Raw genomic sequence first — 22,263 nt, forward strand, 5'->3', positions numbered from 1 at the left:
CCTCCCCAACCGCCAGCTGCCCGCGGGCAGGTCTGTAGCCTAGCCCTCGCGCGGACTCGGCTGGGAGCTGGCTGCACGAGGGCGGAGGGCGCGCAGTAAGCGGAGCGGTAGGAGTCAGCGGTGCCGGCCGCGGGAGGTACGGTTGAAGCAGTTGGCGGTGCGCGAGGGGAGCACGCAGGAGCCGCCTCAGTCCCTCCTCCGCACGTGCGCCCACGAGTGTAGTCCCCAGTTTGTTCCACCTGTTATCCCTCAGCTCCAGTGCGCCCACCTGCTGCCCCACCTGCCCAACGTTACTTCTTCCCTGCTTCCCCTACAGCCCGACAGGGGTCGGGGTCGGGGTCCTCACCCACCGCCCCACCCACCTCGTTCATGCACACACCCATCTCGTCCCATGCGCCCCGCCCTACGTCCCAAGTCCCTGAAAGGGCCCCACCTAGGTACCCTTTTGGATGCTCTTCAGGTTCTTCGCCTATCGACCCTCCTGGACGACCCCACAATCCTCCGCCTCTCGCGGGCTCCTCTCTCCGTCGTGTGCCATGGTCACCTTCAGCAGGCCCAGCCGCTGATGACAAGTTTAAGAAGATTCATGAGCCGCTGCTCCTCAGGGTCTACTGGGGTTTAGCAGACAACTTCCCAAAGGCCCGGGGTCCTGCAAACACCTCATACGGGCCACTCAAAAGATGCCGTCCTGGGGCAGACCCCGCGCCACGCGCGCTGTCCTCGCGTTCCCTTCTCCAGCTTGTGCAGCCCCTGCGGCTTCTGTCCCGGACGGTTCAGCGCGGGGGACGCCCCGCCCGCCCGCTTCATCTGCGCCCGCTGCCTTTACCCGCTTAGCCACCCCGGCGTTTCCACCTCCGTATATTTCTCATGCTCCCAAGTTCTATAATGCTTGCTCCTCTTGGCCCGCCCAATCCCAATTCTCGCGTCCAGTGTTTGTTTAGAATCGCAGGTTTTGATTCGATCACAGGCCAAATTCACTGTCCCCTGCGATGCCCGGTACGACTTGCTCCAGCTCCGAAGTTAAGCTTTTGTCAGGAGAGGGCGCTAGAGGAACACTGCAGGACAAGGAGTTCTCTTCCTAGTTGGGGAAAAATCCAGGACTATATAGAACATCCTCCGCCCCAAACTGGGAAGGAGCCAGCAGACCAAAGAAGGACTCAGACCAGTCCAGCTTGACGAGTACATGAGTTTATTAGGACTCACGTATAGGCCATTTCTTTTCTTTTTTTTTTCTTTTTTTCTCTTTTTTTTTTTTTTTTTTTGAGAGGGAATCTTATGGCACCTCGTTTTCATCGTCACTGGATGCTTTCTCTGGGTTAGCAAAGGTCAAGAAGACTTGTTCCGGTGTGATCTGACTGACGGAATAGTCTTCTAAATCAAATTGCTCTTTAGCTTCCTCCAAAATGCCAAACACCGTTAACAACAGCAACAAAAACGCGGTTACCATTGCAATCTCCCCTTCAGCCCCCAACTCAGATGAGCCTCTCTTCCACTCCCCCATTCCTATTAAGTGTATGTTGGAGGACAAAAGGCACAGAAGGGGGAGGTGAGAAGGTGGAAGAACAGAGAATTGAGAAAGTGAGAGGAGGCCATTCTCTGTTCCCATTCTCTTGATGGACATGGACTAATAGTCAGATTTAGGGGAAGAAATCAAGGCAATTAAACTCTAGGGGTATTTGGAAAGTAACCTAACGCTGCTGCTCCTCCCAACAATGCCAGGCTCCCATTCCTAATGCCCGAATCCCAAATACTCCCCACCCTTAGTGCTCTGTTAACATGCAGTGTTACAAGGGCAAGATTTCGACCATCACCTTTCCCCAGTCCTTGCTGGGAATGTAGCAGTTAAGGACTCCTTGGTTCTCGTGTTTTAAGACACTACCTAAGAAAGGATAATAGGACAAGTGAATAATCTTACAGACTTCATTTGAAATCGCCAAAATATTGCTCTATTTACTTAATTATATACTTGGAGGGGTGGATAAAAGAGGTTAATACAAAAGGAGATATGACCTGCTAACCCAATCTCTTTGGTATCCATGATATAGTTAATGGTTTTGGCAGATTTATTCCTCATGAACTAGTCTTATTATGTGGAGTTCATAGCAATGATTGAGGGTACAAATACTAGCCAGTTCACCTGCCCAATGTAAAACACCTGAGCCTTTTAAAAGTGTAATGTGGTCAGGTGCTGTGGCTCACGCCTGTAATCCCAGCACTTCGGGAGGCCAAGGCGAGCGGATCACCTGAGGTCAGGAGTTTGTGACCAGCATCGCCAACATGGTGAAACCCTGTCTCTACTAAAAATAGAAAAATTAGCCACGCATGGTGGTGCACGCCTTTAATGCAAGCTACTTGGCAGGCTGAGACAGGGGAATCGCTTGAATCCAGGAAGCAGAGGTTGCAGTGAGCCGAGATCACGCCACTGAACTCCAGCCTGGGCGACAGAGTGAGACTCTGTCTCAAAAAGTAAAAAATAAAATTAAAAAAAAACCTAACTAAAAGCCTAATGTTACTACGAGACTTTATTCCTAAATGCAGTGCTGAGAATCTGAACCGGGACGTTTTCCTCCCCGGCGGTGTGTGGGCATGTACAGTGTGTTTGGTGGGGAGGACAACAGGAATAATCACAAGAAGAACAAGATTAATAACAATCAGGATTAATCATAATAAGAATAATCACAGTACGAATAGCCTCACACTATTCTTGTAATTATACAACCCCATGCCATGTGGAACAGGAAATCACGTATAAATCACCAAAGTCAGACCACTTGTTCTAGTTTCTTAACAGGGGAGTAACGATCCACAGGTGGAGTAGGAGGAAAAAGGGTGGTGTCTATTCCTAATTTAGAATAAACATTTGTATTTACACTTTTATTGCATATTTGTAGATTATAGCAAATGAAATTAACTGGGATCATAAATGTTAGAAAAAACACGTTTGTCACGGTGTGGGATTTTTCTTAATGTTAGTCGTAAAGCATGTATTGCCTTCATGATCACACAAATAAATACGAAATATTTCAAATATCGAGCTTAATGAATGATTTAAAGCAAATACACACAAAACCACCCTATCCAGGTCAAGTAATAATAACCCATACATTCCCATGTGCTACTTCCCAGCTTCTGTCCTCTATAAAAAGTAGCCATTGCTTTTATTGTTATTTGAGCAGTTCCCTAGAAGTTCTCTTTTTATCTTTTTATCTACACATGCACCTCTAAAATTGTGATTTGGATTTTTCTACTTTAGAACTTTATATGAATGGAATCATCCAGTATTCATTCTTTTCTTTCTGCTTCACTCAATAGTATGTTTGTAAACTTCACTCATGTTGCATGTAATTATAATTCATCATTTTCCTTTCTGCACAGTAATCTGGTATATGAATGTTGTATATTTTCCATTTGTTTACTAATAGACATGGGTTGTTTTTAGTGTTTGTTGACTCTTGTGAATATCACTTATTTGAATATTATTTTAATGTATCTCTTGGCACAAGTGGATGCAAGTATCTCAGGTATATACCTAAAGGTAGAATTTTTGGGTCATTGCTTTTTGTAAAACTGGTTATGCCAACTGTAGCTTTCCCTCGGAGGTACACAGAACTGGTGAGTGTCCTCTTCACATAAAAGCCTGGACAAACTGCAAATTAATAGCTTTTATTTAACCTATCAGTTCTCTGATTGGGCAAATACTGGACAAACACCTAACCCAACATCAGGGGAGAGACAGGTGCCTACAGGGAGCAACAGGACAAGAGCACCTACTTACACCAGGCAGACACTGCTGAATGTCATATCAATTGGTAAGAAGATTTAAACATTTTTTTAACGCATTGCTAAAGGCCAAGTATTGGTCTATCATGAGAACATAAAGATCATTCTTTTATTTTTAACCTCTGTGATACAGTTTGCTTTAGTTGTGTACGGGGAGAGTTGGATTTTGCTTTTTAGCCACTCTGAAAAATATTTTTTTCACCTAGTCAGAGAATTAAGGCTTTCTATGTTTATTGAGAGGACCAATATGTGCTACAGAAGTTCTCCCACACTGTTCTATAATTACATGTCAATGGAAATACACATATCTACATACATGCATAAGTAAAGACTCACACGTGACACATATCCCCACTCTGGCTGATTCTATTTATTGTTATATTCATGATATAGAAACATTTATGCATTTTTAAATTATGTATCAATTGTTATATTTTATCACACAGATACCTTTCATTTAGCCCAAATTTTAGAGGCACATATAGTCGATGCCCACCATTAATTCTTATGCACAAGCTCTGCCAATCAATTTTTAGTTAATGGGAATTTTTTCATTTGTATGTTTTTCAGGAAGAGCTAATGGAAACAATATTCCTTGTGTTCATGAGTCTTTGTGACTTTTTTTAAAAAAATAGAGTTTTGCTCTCATTGCCCAGGCTGGCGTGCAATGGTATGATCTCGGCTCATTGTAACCTCCGCCTCCCAGATTGAAGTGATGCTCCTGCCTCAGCCTCCTGAGTAGCTGGGACTACATGCATGCACCACCATGCCTGGCTAATTTTGTGTACTATTAGTAGAGATGGGGTTTCACCATGTTGGCCAGGCTGGTCTCAAACTCCTGACCTCAGGTGATCCACCTGTCTCGGCCTCCCAAAGTGCTGGGATTACAGGTGTGAGCCACCACGCCTGGCCCTTTGTGACTTTTAATCTTGAAGGTCATTTTGGCTGGAGGTAAAAACCTTGCTTGTGTTTTTCTTTCAATGAGTATCTCAAACATCTGACTTGCTCTCCTAGCATATGACTTTCTTATTACAAAGCCTGCACTCAATCAGACTTTTTCTATTATGAAATACTTGTCTTTTTCATCTACATATATAAATGTCCTTGCCCCATTTTATTATTAAAGTGAAGTAGTTTATTAGAATATTCCTTGGTGTTAGTGATTAGGGGGTCAGTTTTTTCAGGTGCTTTCAATGAGTAGATTTGTGTTCTTTTATTTCAGGAAATTTTCTTGAACGATAGTTTTTAGTGTTTCTTCTGTGATTTTGCTTTTTATCTTTGTGGACTGCTTTCATAATTGTTTTGAATTGATATTCCCTTGTTTCTCCCTGACAAGTTCTCATCTATATTTCCATTTGATTGTTTTTCTATTTTTCTCTTTTCCAATCTCCATTTCCCTTACACTTTCCACACTATTAGCTCTTGAAAAGTAAGTGTTTCTTAAATGTTTACTTTAAAAAATCCAGCTGGGTGCAGTGGCTCACACCTTTAATCCCAACACTTTGGGAGGCTGAGGCAGGTGGATGGATCACTTGAGGTCAGGAGTTGGAGAGCAGATTGACCAATATGGTGAAACCCCGTCTCTACTAAAAATACAAAAATTAGCTGGGCATGGTGGAAAATGGTCTTTTACTTATGATATTTTTCTATGGACTTCAATTATAATCTTTCAAGTTGTTCATGTTTTAGTGAGATGAATTTTCTTCTGGTTTTGGAAAGAGTTTCATAAATAGGAGATTGGGTGCAACAAAATAACTTTCTTTTTTTCTTTTCTTTTTTTTTTTTTTGAGATGGAGTCTTGCTCTGTCTTGCCCAGGCTGGAGTGCAGTGGCATGATCTCGGCTCACTGCAGCCTCCACCTTCTGGGTTCAAGCGATTCTCCTCCCTCAGCCTCTCAAGCAGCTGGGACAACAGGCATGTGCCACCACACCCAGCTAATTTTGTATTTTTAGTAAAGACAGAGTTTCACCAGGTTGGCCAGGCTGGTCTCAAACTCCTGACTTCAGATGATCTGCCCACCTTGGCCTCCCAAAGTGCTGAGATTACAGGTGTGAACCACCACACCTGGCCTAATTTTCTTTTTTTGATATTACAAATAACTTTATACCATTGTATTACTGTAGTTAACAATTTAAATGAAATGGATGAATTCCTTGAAAAGCACACCATATAAAACTGACATAAAAATAACTACCTATTCTAAAACCCCATAAAAAAGTGGGCAAGGGATATGACAGACACTTCTCAAAAGACATTTATGCAGCCAACAAATACATGAAGAAAAGCTCAACATCACTGATCATTAGAGAAATGGAAATTGAAACCATAATGAGTTACCATCTCATGCCAGTCAGAATGGAGATTATTAAAAAGTCAAGAAACAACAGATGCTGGCGAGGCTGTGGAGAAATAGGAAAAAATGCTTTTACGCTGTTGGTGGGAATGTAAATTCGTTCAACCACTGTGGAAGACACTGGTGATTCCTCAAGGATCTAGAATCAGAAATGCCATTTGACCCTGTACTCCCATTACTGGGCATACACCCAAAGGAATACACATCATTCTACTACAAAGACACATGCACACGTATGTTTATCGCAGCACTATTTACAATAGCAAAGACATGGAGCCAAACCAAATGTCCATCAATGATAGACTGGATAAAGAAAATGTGGTGCATATATACCATGGAATACTATGCAGCCATAAAAAGGAATGAGATCAGCCAGGTGTGGCGGCTCACGCCTGTAATCCCAGGACTTTAGGAAGCTGAGGCGGGTGGATCACTACGTCAGGAGATCGAGACCATCCTGACCAACACGGTGAAACCCTGTCTCTACAAAAAATACAAAAAAATTAGCCGGGCGTGGTGGCGTGTGCCTGTAGTCCCAGCTACTTGGGAGGCTGAGGCAGGAGAATCCCTTTAACCTGGGAGGTGGAGATTGTAGTGAGCTGAGATCGCGCCACTGCACTTCTGCATGGGTGACAGAGCAAGACTCCATCTCAAAAAAAAAAAGGAATGAGATCATGTCCTTTTCAGGGACATGGATGAAGCTGGAAACCATCATTCTCAGCAAAGTTAACACAGGACCAGAAAACCAAACACTACATATACTCATAAGTGGGAGTTGACAATGAGAACACATGGACACAGGGAGGGGAACATCACACACTGGGGCCTGTCGGTGGGTGGTGAGGAAGGAGAGGGAGAGCATTAGGACAAATACCTAATGCACGTGGGGCTTAAGACCTAGATGATGGGTTGATGGGTGCAGCAAACCACCATGGCACATGTATACCTATGTAACAAACCTGCATGTTCTGCACATGTATCCCGGAACTTAAATTTTTTTTTTTAAAAAAGAAAATAATTTGCGAATAAGTTCTGCTCTGCACCCTCCAGAGCCAGAGAAAATGGTCCCACACTGGGACTGCAGACTACCCCTGCTTCAAGACCATGGCCACTCCAGTGCCAGGGAGGGAGAGGGGCAAGCGCATGTAAAATCATCACAAAACTATCCGCTGTTTTGAAGTGACTTTTTTATTGGTTCAGTATTCATTTGGTGGCTATAAACTTCTGATTGTTTTCCATAGTCCTGACAAAATTGGTTTGGACAGTTTCTGCTAATTTTTGAAGTTTTTGTGAGGTGGGAATTAGAAGTTATGCCTATTTTACCATTTTGCTGACAAATTGTTCTCCAGTTTCCTGTATATTGATATTTAGTTACTATTTCCCTCTGCTTTGTGGTTAGTTTTCTTTGGCAGGCGAGGGACAGGAATTTTCATCAATTGAAGTATTTTGATATTCTTGTTTCCTTCCTATGGCATATTAAATGGACTATCTGAACCAACAATAACAAGTGATTTAATGGATGAATGGTAATATTTTGGTTAGTTTGCTAAGCTTCTTAGTACATATTCATCCTCTTCTATTAACGCGGTGAAGTGCGGTTTCTTTAACAAATAGAACTTTTTCTAAGGGAATGAAGAGACTCGATTCTGTGATTCTGGCTAATATTTGTATGAAGTTAAATTATGCTGGCCGTGTCCTTATTTCTCTTTGCTACCCTTATTCTAATGGGCACTTCGATTTTCTAAGTTGCTTCTCTCTACCCTCAAGATGAACATTTATAGCTTTACACATTTTCAAGTCTCTTTATTTATTTCCCCCTATAACCAGGATTTTGATTGACTAGGCCTAGTTCTCAGAGATTTTTTTTTTTTTTCAGTATTTCCCAGCTCATGATGGATCTACCACCATTGGCACTGTGTTCCGTATTCTCTTTTCTGCAGAATCCTCACCTGCTCTCTATGAGAGATTCCCTTGTTCACCGTCTCCTGTAGCATTCAGATTTGCTTTTCCCTATATGCATCTAAAGTGGGTGTTTCAATCTATGCTGTCTTTCAGAATGCACAGCTTTCACAACCTTCTTCCTACTGGGACAGGGTTAAGAGGTTATAGGGATTTTGTTTGCTTGTCTGTTTGCTAGGTAGTAAATAATCACGAGCTTTTATAGGTTAGGGTCATGACCAGTAACTGAAATGACTATCCTTTCTCCCTTGAATTACTTTGGCACCTAATCTAAAATCAATTGACCGTACATGTATGAATGTATTTTTGGACTCTGTATCTTATTCTTTCTTTCTTTCTTTCTATCTATCTATCTATCTATCTATCTATCTATCTATCTACCTACCTACCTATCTATCTATCTATCTACCTATCCATCCATTCATTCATCCATCCATCCATTCATCCATCTATCCATCCATGCATTTATCCTCTATGTCTCTATTCATGCTAATACCACACTGTCTTAATTATCGTAGTTTTATAGTAAGGTTTCACATAAGTTGATGCAAAGTCTTGCAGTGAAAAAAATATACAGTTTTGGATAATCAAGTTCTTTTGAATCCAAAATCAATTGGCCATACACGTGTGAATCTTTTGAACTCTGTATCTTATTCTATCTATCTATCTATTTTTCTATCTATCTTCTATCTATCTATCATCTATCCATCCGTCATCTATGTCTCTACTTATGTTAATACCACATTGTCTTAATTACTGTAGTTTTAAAATAAGTTTTAAAATGAGTTGGCACAAAATCTTGCAATTAAGAAAATATTTATTTTTGGATAATCAAGTTCTTTTGAATTTCCATATAAATTTTAGAATCAGCTAAATTTCTACCAAAAATAAAGTCTCCAGGATGTTGATTGAGATTGTTTTGAGTGTATAAATCAATTTGGGGACAATTGATAGTTTAAAAATATTGAGTCTTCTGATCCATGAATAAGGTATATTTCTCCATTAACTCAAGTCATCTTTAATTTTTCTCAGCAATGTTTTCAGTCTTCAGTGTACAGGTACTGCACATCTTTTGTTAAAAACTTCCCTAAATGTTTTATGTATTTCATGCTACTGCAATGGTATTGCCTTGAAAATGATATTAGCAACAGATATTTCTAGATTCCCTCACTCAAACTGAAGATATTTCATTCTAGTCCTCCTTTGCTCAAAAGTCTCTTTTTTGGTAGATCATTCCTTTTTATTGCTGAGGGTATTCCACTGCATGAATACTTCACAGTTTGATTACCTATTCACATGTTGATGGACATTGGGTTATTTTCAATTTTGGGGCTTTACAATTAAAGCTATTTATGAATATTTGCATACAAGTCTTTCTACACTCATATGCTTTCATTTCTCTTAAAACTTCTAGAAGAAAACATCCAATCAAGCTTTTGTGACTCTGTACTGGGCAAAGTTTTTTAGATATAGTACTAAAAGCACAATTCACAAAAAAATGATAAACTTCATCACAATTAAAAACGTTTGGTTCTTAAAAGATGCTTTGAAGAAAATAAAAAACAAGCCATAGTCTGGGACAAAATATTTGCAAATGGCATACTAGACAAAGGACTGATATTCAGAATGTACAAAGAATTCTCAAAACCCAATAGTAAGCAAAAAGACCAATTCAACAATAAACTAAAGAAAAGTTCACCGGTCACTTCACCAAAGATGATACACATGCGTCAAATAAGCACATGAAAAGATGCTGAGAAGTTTCATCATAAAAGGGTGTTAAATTTTTTCAAGTACTTTCCCCTCTATTGAGATTAATGTATAATCAATATAGATACTAATCACAGAGATTGTTTCCCACAGAGAAAATGCATTATGCATATAAGCTTTGAATCTTAGTGCTATCTTGTACAAATTTTGTGATGCTGAGCAAGTTTTTACATTGTGTAAACTTTAGTTTTTTTCAAAATGAGGATAACATATAACTTGAGTTATTGTCAAGATTCACAGTAATGTATGTAGAATTATTCACATGTAATAAGTAATTGACGACCAGTAGCTCTGATAAGACTTGTAGAGCCTCAGATACTCACTTTCTTTACTGTAATTTATGGAGTTAGGAATACTTTTCAAGCAGGAACACAACATATTCACCTCTTGGATATCAGTATTTGCTGATGCTCATCCCAAGGTTATAAACGGGTAACAGCAGGAATGAATCAAGGAGAACGTTTTTAAAAGTATTATTCCAATCTGCGATGAAAAAGATAACGTTAGCATGCTTTATATTAAATGAACTGTCCCAGGATAACAAAAAGTCTCCCAAGTTGATAAAATTAAACAGAGAAAATTGAAAGCTGTAACATTATTCTCACAAACCCTCTGTTTTTAGCATAAAGTATATTACCCCTGATTTCTTGAAACATAGTTTGTGTTGATAATTAACAGCTTTGGAAAATCCTTTTGGGAAAGCTGATGTCCATATCATCTGTCTTCCTGTCATCTGATGTGAACAAGAAACCAATGCTGATTATTTCTCTTACCCTTTATTCTATACAACCAGTGAAAAAGCAAAGTTGTGATAGGAAATGTAGCCTAGGACTCGACAGTGGAAAAAGGATAAGGAATATATTATCAGTTGAAAGGACATACATCTTCAGAGAAACAAACTTGATGCTGAGATTCCTCTAAATACTAAATTAAATACGTATAATAGTTTATGAATATATATGAGAAAATAGGAAACATGTTTCAAGAGGTAAGGTTCTGAACTGTTACTGCAAGACTTCAAGACTGAGTTCAGATTACTGGAAAAAAAGATGAAATTATAAGTCTGAGTAAAAAGCATATTTGTAAGATGCTTTTGTGTCCGGAATTGGTTCCTTCCGGTGGGTTCTTGGTCTCGCTGACTTCAAGAATGAAGCGGCAGACCCTTGTCGTGAGTGTTACAGTTCTTAAAGATGGTGTGTCCAGAGTTTGCTCCTTCAGATGTTCAGGTGTGTCTGGAGTTTCTTCCTGCTGGTGGGTTTGTGGTCTTGCTGACTTCAGGAGTGATGCTGCAGACCTTTGCAGTGAGTGTCACAGCTCTTAAAGGTGGCACTTCCAGAGTTGTTTGTTCCTGCCGGTGGGTTCATGGTCTCGCTGGCTTCAGGAATGAACCCGACAACCTTCGTGGTGAGTGTCACAGCTCATAAAGGTAGTGCGGACCCAAAGAGTGAGCAGCAGCAAGATTTATTGTGAAGTGCAAAAGAACAAACCTTCCACAGTGGGTTGCTGCTGCTGGCTCAGGTGGCCAGCTTTTATTCCCTTATTTGGCCCCACCCACATCCTGCTGATTGGTCCATTTTACAAAGCGCTGATTCGTCCATTTTACAGAGTGCTGATTGGTCCATTTTACAGAGTGCTGATTGGTCCAGCTGTGCTGATTGGTGTGTTTACAATCCTTTAGCTAGACACAGAGTGCTGATTGGTGCACTTACAATCCTTTAACTAGACACAAAAGTTCTCCAAGTCCCCACCCGACCCAGAAGCCCAACTGGCAATCAGCACTCTGTAAAATGGACCAATCAGCACTCTGTAAAATGGACCAATCAGTGCTCTGTAAAATGGACCAATCAGAAGGATGTGGGCAGGGCCAAATAAGGGAATAAAAGCTGGCCACCCAAGTCAGCCACCCAGCTGGCTTCACCTCTCACTTCCATAGAAGAGAGGGTGGCACCTGAGTGAGGAGGTAGAGGATAAGTTTGCACCTAATACGTAAATTCTTATGACATTCTTATGACAAAATGGTAGAAGTATGTCTTTCCCTATCAGTGATTAGATTAAATATAAATAAATTACTGCTCCAATTAAAGGATATTGGCAGAATGGATTTTTAAAAGCATGGTCCAATCATATGCTACCTACGACAGATTCAATTAAAATTTAAAGGCACAAATAAATTAAAAGTTTAAAAGACAGAAAAATATATTCAATGCAAACGGTAACTGAAAGAGAGCTGGAATTATTCTATTAATGTCAGACAAAATAGGTTTTAAGATAAAAACTTACAAGAGATGAAGGACATTATATACTATTAAATGTGTTAATTCATGAAGAACATATAACAATAACAAACATATATGGTCCTAACAACACAGCCCTAAAATATATGAAGCAAAAACTGACAGAATTAAGGGAAAAATGAACATTTCAACAACAGTAGTTGGAGATCTCAATACCCCACTTTAAATAATTATAGAACAACTACACAGATCAAACAAATATCAGATATGAACAACAAAATAAACCACCTGACCTAAAGGTATATATAAAATACTCTAACCAACAATAACAAAATACACATTTTTTTCCTCAAGTGCACATAAAAAAATTATCCAAGATAGACCATTAATTAGGCCAAAAAAGAAGTCTTAATAAATTCTAAAAAACTGAAATAATATGAAGTATCTTATATGACTACAATGGAACAAAATTAGAAATCAGTAACAGAAGGAAATCTGAAAATACACAAATATGTATAAATTAGACAATACAAGCTTAAGCAACAAATGAGTCAAATAAAAAATCACAAGGGAAATTAGAAAATACTTTGACATGAATGAAAACAAAATATGGCATACCAAAACTTATGAGATACAAGGAAAGCAGTATAGCTTTTTCACATTTATTCTTACATGTAAAACTATTTCAAATAAATAATCTAGTCTTCCACCTTAAAAACTAGAAAAAGAAGACCAAACCAAACCCAAAGCCAGTGGAAGGCAGGAAATAATAAAGACTAAAACAGAGATAAATAGAGAATGTAAAAACAATAGACCAGGGAAACTATACAATCCCTTTAAAGAATCAACACAAGTCAAAGACCTTTATATTGACTGACCAAAATAAGAAGAAAGAAGCCTCAAATTATTAAAATCAGGAAACTAAGAGAAGACATTACAACCAATCTTACAAAAATAAAAAAAGATTACAAGAGACTACTATGAACAAATGTAGGGCAACTGATAACCTAGATGAAAAGGACACAATTCGTAACCTAGATGAAAAGGAAACATTTCTAGAAACACATAAACTACCAAACTAACTCAAGAACAAGCAAAATATCTGAATAGACCCATAATAAGATATTTAATTAGTAATTAAAAACCTCTCAGCAAAGAAAAGGTTGGGATAAGATGACTTCAATGGTGAATTTCACCAAGCATCTAAAGAATAGTTTACATTGGTCTTCCTGTTTGGTTTTTAAATAAACAACCAATTGTCCTATTCTCTGACACCCCAACTGGGTGTCCTACAATTGAATTCAATTCTAGCACTACTTATCTGGAGTTAGCACAGACTCCATGGGTTAAAGAACCAATCCCACAAGATTGCACCCACTTTAGACACAGCCACAAATAGGGAATACAGGGTACCTGCACTTCTACCTGGATAACTACAAATGTTAGGATTCCCACAATTGTTCATCTGGTTTGATAATGTGCTAAAAACAACTCACAGAACTAAGGAAAGTGCTACACTTACAATTACAGTTTATTACAAATAAACAGGCAAATGAAGAAGTACACAGGGCAAGGGGCATGGGACATAAGAGTTTCTATGCCCTCTCCAGTGTGCCACCTTCCCAGCACACTGGGATGTGTTCACCAACCCAGAGTTCTCCAAATCTCATTGTTCAAGAGTTTGTAGCAAGACTTCATTATGTAATCATGATTGATTAAAGCAATGGCCTTTGGTGACTGAACTCAGTCTCCAGTCTCCTTCCCTCCTGGAGATCAGGGGTGAGGATATGGGCTGAAAATTTCAATCCTCGTCACATGGTTGATTCCTCTGGCAACCAGCACCTATCCTCAAGTTATCTAAGGGCCTTCCAGGAGTCACCTCATTAGCATAAACTCAGGTATGGTCAAGTTTTGAACAAGAAAAGACATTCCATTCATTCCAGAAATTCCAAGGACTGTGGGAGCTCTGAGACAGGAACAAGGGATGAAGACCATATACATATTTCTATTATATCATACCTTCTCAGACTCTACCAAAAAATAGGTCTTATGATTGTTTGGAAAACAATTTCCTCTCTAACAAAGAGTACAGGCTTTTCTATTTGAAATCTTTGAATTATCACTTTGACTAAATGAATGACTATTATTTTACAGTGACCTGTGATCCTATTTTGATGAAGTGTTTTAAGCCTTTAATATTTGACATACTTTCAAAAATCAAATTTCAAATTCTAAAATTAAGTATTTTCCAAAAGGAACTCCTAGATGTCCAAGAGAGACGTATTAGGCTTATTTAATATGTTAAAATTATATAGGAAGCACTGTCAAATAAGAAATGGTGCTTGACTTTCTTTGAGTTATGTTTGTATAAATGTGTTATTAAAGTATGTTCCAAAATTGTAAAAAATTCCTACAATTCTGATCTGTCTTGGTATATGTTATCAGTAATCATTATAATGATGTTAAATTGTATGCCACAGAAATAATCAAATTTCCTTGCCAATTGTGTCTTTAGGCTGGGTGCGGTGGCTCATGCCTGTAATTCCAGCACTTTGGGAGGCCGAGGCGGGTGGATCACCTGAGGTCAGGAGTTCAAGACCAGGCTGGCCAACATGGCGAAATCCTCTACTAAAAATGCAAAAAAAAAAAAAAAAAAAAAATTAGCTGGGCATGGTGGCAGTTGCCTGTAATCCCAGCTACTTGGGAGGCTGGGGCAGGAGAATTGCTTGAACCTAGGAGGTGGAGGTTCCAGGGAGCTGAGATCACACCATCGCATTCCAGCCTGGGTGATGGAGTGAGACTCTGTCTCAAAAAAAAAAGAAAAAAAAGAAAAAAAAGAAAAAAAATTGTCTTTAACCATGTCTATTCTAAGAGATTTCTCATTCTGAATTATTGGTTTACTTTGATTCTTCTCAAAAATTGGTATATAATCAGCTACAGTCCAAAATTTGCTTCTTCTTTAAGGAACTTCATGGAAAGAACTATGACAAGTACTCATGAATCCAGCTTTCTGATAACTTTTCAGATCACACCATTGGAGTGCGTAAAAACTTCCAGGGTTCTAATAAAAAAGCTGATGCATTCATGAGGGTTGCTACCCCAACATCAAGTGGGATAATAATTAACTACATGGTACTAAACTGATAGAGGACAAAGATGATTTTTAATAACTTTTTTACTTGAAACATTGCTGATTCTTTTTATGTTTTGTTTCCAGAGTTAATAAAACTTTTTTCTTTTGAGCTATTCATAGCTTACAAAAATTGAGTAAATATACCTTTGTGGGCAAATGTGAAGCATTTGCCTTTCTCATTACTGGATTTCTCCAAAATCTGTAAACTGTGAGTATTCTTAATTTATGGCAAAATAGTTATTTGCATAAGTTCAATAAGGATCTGTTTTATTTTATAACAGGACATAATTAGATACACTGGCTATTTTATCAAAGCTTTAGCTGGGATGGCCTATTTTCAGAGATGACCAGACTACTTGGAGGAATTGAGATTAACTTTACAATTTTATAGTGCTGATAAAAAGCCCTTTTGAAAGTCTGGCATGGTTCCTTGTCTACACAGTTCCCTTACATGGTTTCTGTCCTTGCAGTAAGTAAAGAATGTCGCTTTCTGGCAGGGCCACGAGCCTCAGTATATTTTGGGAACTCAAGAAGAGAGAAATGAACCCAGTTCATACAGGTATTACAGATACAGCCAAGCAAATACATGGCTTGGCTTCCTAGCCTCAAGACTTTTCAAAGTCTAACCCAAAATTTCTTATAAAAGTCCCAGCAAAGTCAACTTTTAAAAGCCTACATGGCCATTCACTATGCCCATTGCGTTTTATGTAAATAACCAGGCCAAGTATCATAAGCCCCAAATTTATTTTGCAACTATGCATCTGACAAGGGTCTAATACACAAAATCTACAAGGAACTGAAACAATTCAACCAGCCGAAAACAACCCAAATAAAACATGGGCAAAAGGAACAAACATTTCTCAAAAGAAGACATACAAGTAACCAAAAAATATACGAAAAAATGCTCAATATCACCAGTCACCAGAGAAATACAAATAAAAACCACATGGAATATCATCTCACATCAGTCAGAATGGCAATTATTAAAAAATCAAAAAACAGATGCTGGTGAGGCAGTGGAGAAAAAGGAATACTTACACACTTGGTGGGAATGTAAATTCGTTCAGCAACTGTGGAAAGCAGTTTGGGGATTTCTCAAAGAACTTAGAACTACCATTTGACCCAGCATTCCCATTACCAGGTATATACACAAAGGAAAATAAATCATTATACTAAAAGACACATGCATTTGTATGTTCATTGCAGCATCATTCACAACAGCAAAGACATAAAATCAACCTAGGCGCCTATCAATGGTGGATGGATAAAGAAAATGTGGTACATATACACTTTGGAATACTATACAGTCATACAAAGGAATGAAATTATGGCCTTTGCAGCAATGTAGATGCAGCTGGAGGCAAAAAAAAAAAAAAAAAACAGAAAGAAAGAAAAGAAATGTCCAGAACCTACAAATATACAAACAAAAAAGTGGATTGACAGTTGGGAGAGGCAGTGGGGTGAGGAGAATGGGATGTAACTGAAGGAGTACAGGGTTTATTGGGGGGTGATGAAAATGGGATTAGATGGTGGTGTTGCTCGCACAACATCGTGAATATAGTAAAAGTCACTGAACTGTGCACTTTGAAAGGGCAAAAATGGTGAAATTTACTTGAATTTTACCTCAATCTTCTAAAAAAGGAAAAGAAAAACCCGATGAAATGGATAAAATGTTATTTCTGCATTACTGATGAGACGCGTAGGTCACTGTCACGTTGCCTCAGGTCAGACTAGCACCAAAATTGACTACACCGCTCGAACAAAACAAGTTAAAATTCAACCCTAAGTCCCTATGGGTTTTCATTTGTTGGAGGCGCGCGCTTTCCAGCTCTGCGCGCCGACCACAAGCAGCGGGTGGGTGGGCGCCTCCGCGGCGTCTGGAGCAGCTGCAGGAGCAGAGGACGCGAACAAGAGGAAGAAGAGCCGGCCGGAGCTCCCAGGAACTCACTGCTCAAGCCTCGCCGCGGCCTCCGCCGCTGCGGGGCGCGCATGCACCCGGGTGGGGCTCCTCCTCCCAACGCCCTCCCCGCGGGCAGGTCTGTGGCCTGATCCTGCGCGGACCTGCCAGAGGCACACCAGGAGGCGGGGAGCTGAGGGCGCGCGGGGCAGAGCTGGGTGGGAGCGTGGGAAGCCGGGGGCGCGCGGAGGAGCCGAGAGCGCCACCTCAGTCCCCCGCCCACCGGCCCACCCCGCGCATGCTCCCAAGAGCCCCAGACCACCCTTCTCTGACTTCCCAAATATTTAATCCCTTGCTTTTCCTGGCCCACTGCTCAGTCCCCCAACTCCAGGACGACAGAGGTTAGGGATAAGGGGAATGAGACACCGGCCTTGGCTACAGCATTCAAGGTGAAGCCAACTCAATAGTCAAAATGAAGACTTTCATACAATATTTTAAAATATTTAAATAAAATGTAAATATAAAATTTCAGAAGGAGCTATGTTGGCTTCTACAGCGAAAGGAAAAATCAGTAATCCTGAGCCGTCTTTGTTTAAAATTTTTATACTCTGTTCATTGTGGATTTTTTGGCATTGATTTTTATTTTAAATATTGCATTTAGATGTTTTAGTTTAATATTTATCATGACTGCCGAGTGAATCCTATAAATTTTGTGCCATAGGTGAGTACCTCAGTTATTGTACTTGCCTCACTATGGTACAGTTCTACCCTGCTGTCATCTTCACTGTGGTAGTGGCAGAAGTCTAGGGGAATGCAAGTAACCCCCTCCTTCACAGGGTTTGTTAGGGGTTAGCAGGAAATTTCCAGAGGCTCAGGCACAGGAGCTTACAAGCCCCCCAGGCTTGTCCCGGGACAAGGTCTCAGGGAAGGGCAGGGAAGAGATTTACACCAGCTTTCTCCATACTGACCCCTGCATTACTAGAAAGTTTATTATTCTTCTTTCTGTTAAGTCATGATTATAATAGCAATTTCATTATTTTAACAGTAATAAAATAAGACACCTCAATAATACCTAATATTTAATATGCTACTTATTAATAATACTTATTATTGGAGGCTTGGGACAGTTAATTCTCTGTGTCTCTGGTCTCAACAGAACTGATGCAACCAAGACTGGTTTTCTCAGTGCTACTTTACTGAGGACCTGGGTGATGTGAACCAAAGCTTTATAAGGAAGATGGTTTGAGATGATTTGCAGAGTTATCCTGTTTCTACAGGATTCACTGGAGTGAATTCCTATTATTGAGGTTTCTTATTTTGTCATTGTTAAAATAATGAAATTACTATTATAATCATGAGTTAACAGAACATTAATAAACTTTCTAGTAATGCAGGAGTCAGAAATAAGATTTCTATTTAATCAGGGCTAAATTCCTGCATTTACTATGGAAACAAATACATATCTGGCTTTCTTATTTCATATCTCTTTTAGTTGATGAGTGTTTGGTTTTGCTTTTTTCTCCTTGTTAACTTAAAAAAAAAACACACACAATTTATAAATTTAGACAGGAAGAGACTTTCTTATATGAGGTTACAGCCTGCAAGGTGGGATCGTATGCTGGGAAGCATGCTGTATTATTCCGTTTTCATGCTGTCTGTAAAGACATACCTGAGTCTGGGCAATTTACAGAAGAAAGAGCTTTATTGGATTTACGGTTCCACATGGCTGGGGAGGCCTCACAATCATGGTGGAAGGCAAGGAGGAACAAGTCACATCTTACATGGATGGCAACAGCAAAGAGAGAGCTTGTGCAGGGCAACTCCCATTTTTAAAACCATCAGATCTCATAAGACCCATTCACTATCATCAGAACAGCACAGGAAAGACCCACCTCCATGATTCAATCATCTCCCACTGGGTCCCTCCCATAAGACATGGGAATTATGGGAGCTACAAGAAGAGATTTGGGTGTGGACATAGAGTCAAACCATATCACATGCCTTGGCTAAGATCAGAGACAGGCACTTTGAAGGAGGAGGGATGGTGTAGGAGCTTTATGCTGAACAGGTTGGCTAAATATACATATTCAGCAGGTGAGAGAAGAAGCTATGAATATTCATGAAAGTGGTCCTGATGCAAGCGTATTTAACAAACATGCATGTTACATACAACTCATGTTCATTCTGGGGTGGATGCAACATTTAAATATATTGCAATTCAGCCTGATACGTCATAAGGTCTTTTCAGGACATGAAGGCATGCAAGTGTGCAACCTCTGTAAGTCAGCCAGAACCGTCCTATGGTCGGTAGTCTTATCAGGAGAAAGATACTGAAATCAGTCTCTTGTCCAATCAAGCTGTAGTTATGGCTGGTGGAACAAGGAATCAGTTTGTCAATATCTGTGATCTGGATGAGTTGTAATTGTCTTAATATTGCCTATCTTCAGCCAGGCACAGTGGCTCACGCCTGTAATCCCAGCACTTTGGTAGGCCAAGGCGGGCGGATCATCTCGGGTCAGGAGTTCGAGACCAGCCTGGCCAACGTGGCAAAACCTCGTCTCTACTGAAAGTACAAAAATTAGCCGGGTGTGGTGGTATGCACCTGTAATCCCAGCTCCTTGGGAGGCTGAGGCAGGAGAATCGCTTGAACCCGAGAGGTGGAGGTTCCAGTGAGCCACTGCACTCCAGTCTGGGTGACAGGGAGGGACTCTGTCTCAAAAAAAAAAAAAAAATATATATATATATGTAGATAGATACATATACGTGAGTGTGTGTGTGTGTATATATATATATATAGAGAGAGAGAGAATGAGAGAACCACTATCACCCAGACTGGAGTGCAGTGGCACGATCTCGGCTCACTGCAACTTCCACCTCCCTGGTTCAAGCAATTCTCCTGCCTCAGCCGCCCAAGTAGCTGGGATTACAGGCACAGGCTACCATGCCTGGCTAATTTTTTTATTTTTTGTAGAAATGGGGTTTCATCATGTAGGCCAGGCTGGTCTCAAACTCCTGGCCTCAAGTGATCTGCCTGCCTCGGCCTCCCAAAGTGCTGGGATTACAGGTGTGAGCCACTGCACCCAGCCATGTTCCCTATCTTCTTTGAGCAGGGCTGGGGAAAAGAAAAACAAAAATATTGCTTATCTTCAAGCCAGTGCTTGTTTGGCTGCTGGAGAAAACAAACTTTGTAGCAGTTAGCACATAGTCTTTTTCTTTAAAGTGTAAGGGTGCATGACTTAACCTTTGCCTGGCATGGCCTTAGATCCTGTTTATAATATGTTATCGTATTACCACAAAGAGTCTGTTCTGTCAGTCTTGTGATCTCTGTATTAACATTAAGGCTGCTCAATTGTGTCTAAACTCCAAAAGGGAGAGGATGTAATGAAGCGTGTCTGACTTGCCATCCCATCATGGCTGGAAACTAAGTCTTTAAGGTTTTGCTGGGGTCCCCTTGGCCCAGAGGGGGTTCATTCAGTAGGTGGGGGTCATAGGATTTTGTTTTTAGTTTACATTCAAAAAAACAAAGGGCCAAACAAAGTCTTACTGTGTCACACAGGCTGGAGTGCAGTGGCGCAATCTCGGCTCACTGCAGCCTCCGTCTCCCAGGTTCCAGCAATTCTCCTGCCTCAGCTTCCCGGGTAGCTGGGATTACAGGCACCCGCCAACACACCCGGCTAATTTGTGTATTTTTAGTAGAGACAGGATTTCACCATGTTGGCCAGGCTGGTCTCGAACTCCTGACCTCAGGTAATCCGCCCACCTGGGCCTCCCAAAGTGCTAGGATTACAGGTGTGAGCTATCATGCCAGGGCTATATCTCTGTGCTTTCTAAACCCAATAAGTGTTATGTAATAATGATGCTAATAACACACATAATGGGCCAGAAACATTTCTATAAGCCCAGCGGCTCTGGGCATAAATTTCTAGGGATGGTGAACTGAAGAAACAAAATTGTGCATTGAAACCAGCTTTTCCCAACCACCAGTCTCTCTCTCTCTCTCTCTCTCTCTCTCTCTCTCTCTCTCTCTCTAATGTAAGTGTTCACTTATTATGTGGCTACTCTGTGCCAAGCACTGTTGCTAAACACATTATGTACAATTTCTCATTTCATTGGTACTGATTTTGACACTTACTCATCCACTGTCTTTTATCATGATGTGACCATTTCCTACAAAATGTTCTGTGTAGCTTCCAACCAAAATACCACAAAGCACAACTTAAGCAGTCCTGCCTCTTGACCTGTCTCCCAGGCTCTGCTCTCACTCATCTGTTCCATCCTATGCGTTGGCAGAAGATCCATCTTTCTAAATGCTTATTCTCTTGAAGCATGTGATTTCTTTCCTAGGAATCACCATTCTTAGCTGCCTGACTCCAAGCATTGTTCTCAGTTTTATCTCCTAATCCTCCTAGACCTCAGCAACTTATTCCAGCCTAACACGTCTGGCAACTCACTGTTCCCAGAGCTTTTCAACTTGCCTTCCACCCCAGGGCTTTATTTGGCCCGTAATGCCATCTTCCTCTCTTTCTGCCAAAGTAGCTTAATGATTAGGAATATAATTCTGAAGTCCAACCAAGGGGCAAAGCCAACTCCTCTGCTGACTTGGTAGATGATATTGAACTAAATTTCTTCCCTTCTCAGAGCCTCCAATGGACAGTAAAAGTAATAACAACACCCCCCTACCTTAGAGGTTGTTGTATAATTAAATGAGATAAGATACATAAAGTGCATGGTGCAGTATCTGGTACATAGTAAAGATCAATAACCTGATGTTACCATTGTTGTCGTCACTATTATTATTTCAGACCTTCGTTTCGCCCTCACTCTTTCATGAAGCCCTTATCTAACCACTCCAGGTCAAAATAATCTCTCTTTTCTTTGAATTAACTTACTTTTCCAATTACTGATTTGATGGCTTGGATTTATTGCCTTAAGCTTTACATCATTTGTTTCGAATTTTATTTCCCCATCTCAGGTAAAAACTCCTTGAAGAAAAGATCCTGCAATTTGGCTTTTCGTGAGATGGAAACGATTACACCCTGCTCTGCAAACTTCCCCCTTTAAAGGTGAAGGTTTGTTAGGTTGGTTAGCCCGTGAGAAAATTGTGCATTCTTAGCAATCAAAGACCAGACATCTGGGG

The 22,263-nt window shown here is 40.3% G+C and overlaps 2 protein-coding genes across 2 annotated transcripts in view; one reads left to right on the forward strand and one right to left on the reverse strand.

The window, feature by feature from the left end:
• LOC112613890 (ATP-binding cassette sub-family A member 3-like) overlaps positions 1-922 on the reverse strand; it is a 180,928-nt gene extending 180,006 nt beyond the window's left edge. The window contains exon 1 of the mRNA XM_025369761.1: positions 434-922. The gene's annotated coding sequence lies outside the window, so the exon portion shown is untranslated. The remainder of the gene's footprint in view (positions 1-433) is intronic.
• The window catches only part of CRYM (crystallin mu), a 43,689-nt gene that overhangs the window by 1,303 nt on the left and 20,123 nt on the right, over positions 1-22,263 (forward strand). The window contains exon 2 of the mRNA XM_025370482.1: positions 22,099-22,204. The gene's annotated coding sequence lies outside the window, so the exon portion shown is untranslated. The remainder of the gene's footprint in view (positions 1-22,098; positions 22,205-22,263) is intronic.

The sequence above is a fragment of the Theropithecus gelada genome, chromosome 20, assembly GCF_003255815.1.
Source record: "Theropithecus gelada isolate Dixy chromosome 20, Tgel_1.0, whole genome shotgun sequence".
Taxonomy (NCBI): Eukaryota; Metazoa; Chordata; class Mammalia; order Primates; family Cercopithecidae; genus Theropithecus; species Theropithecus gelada.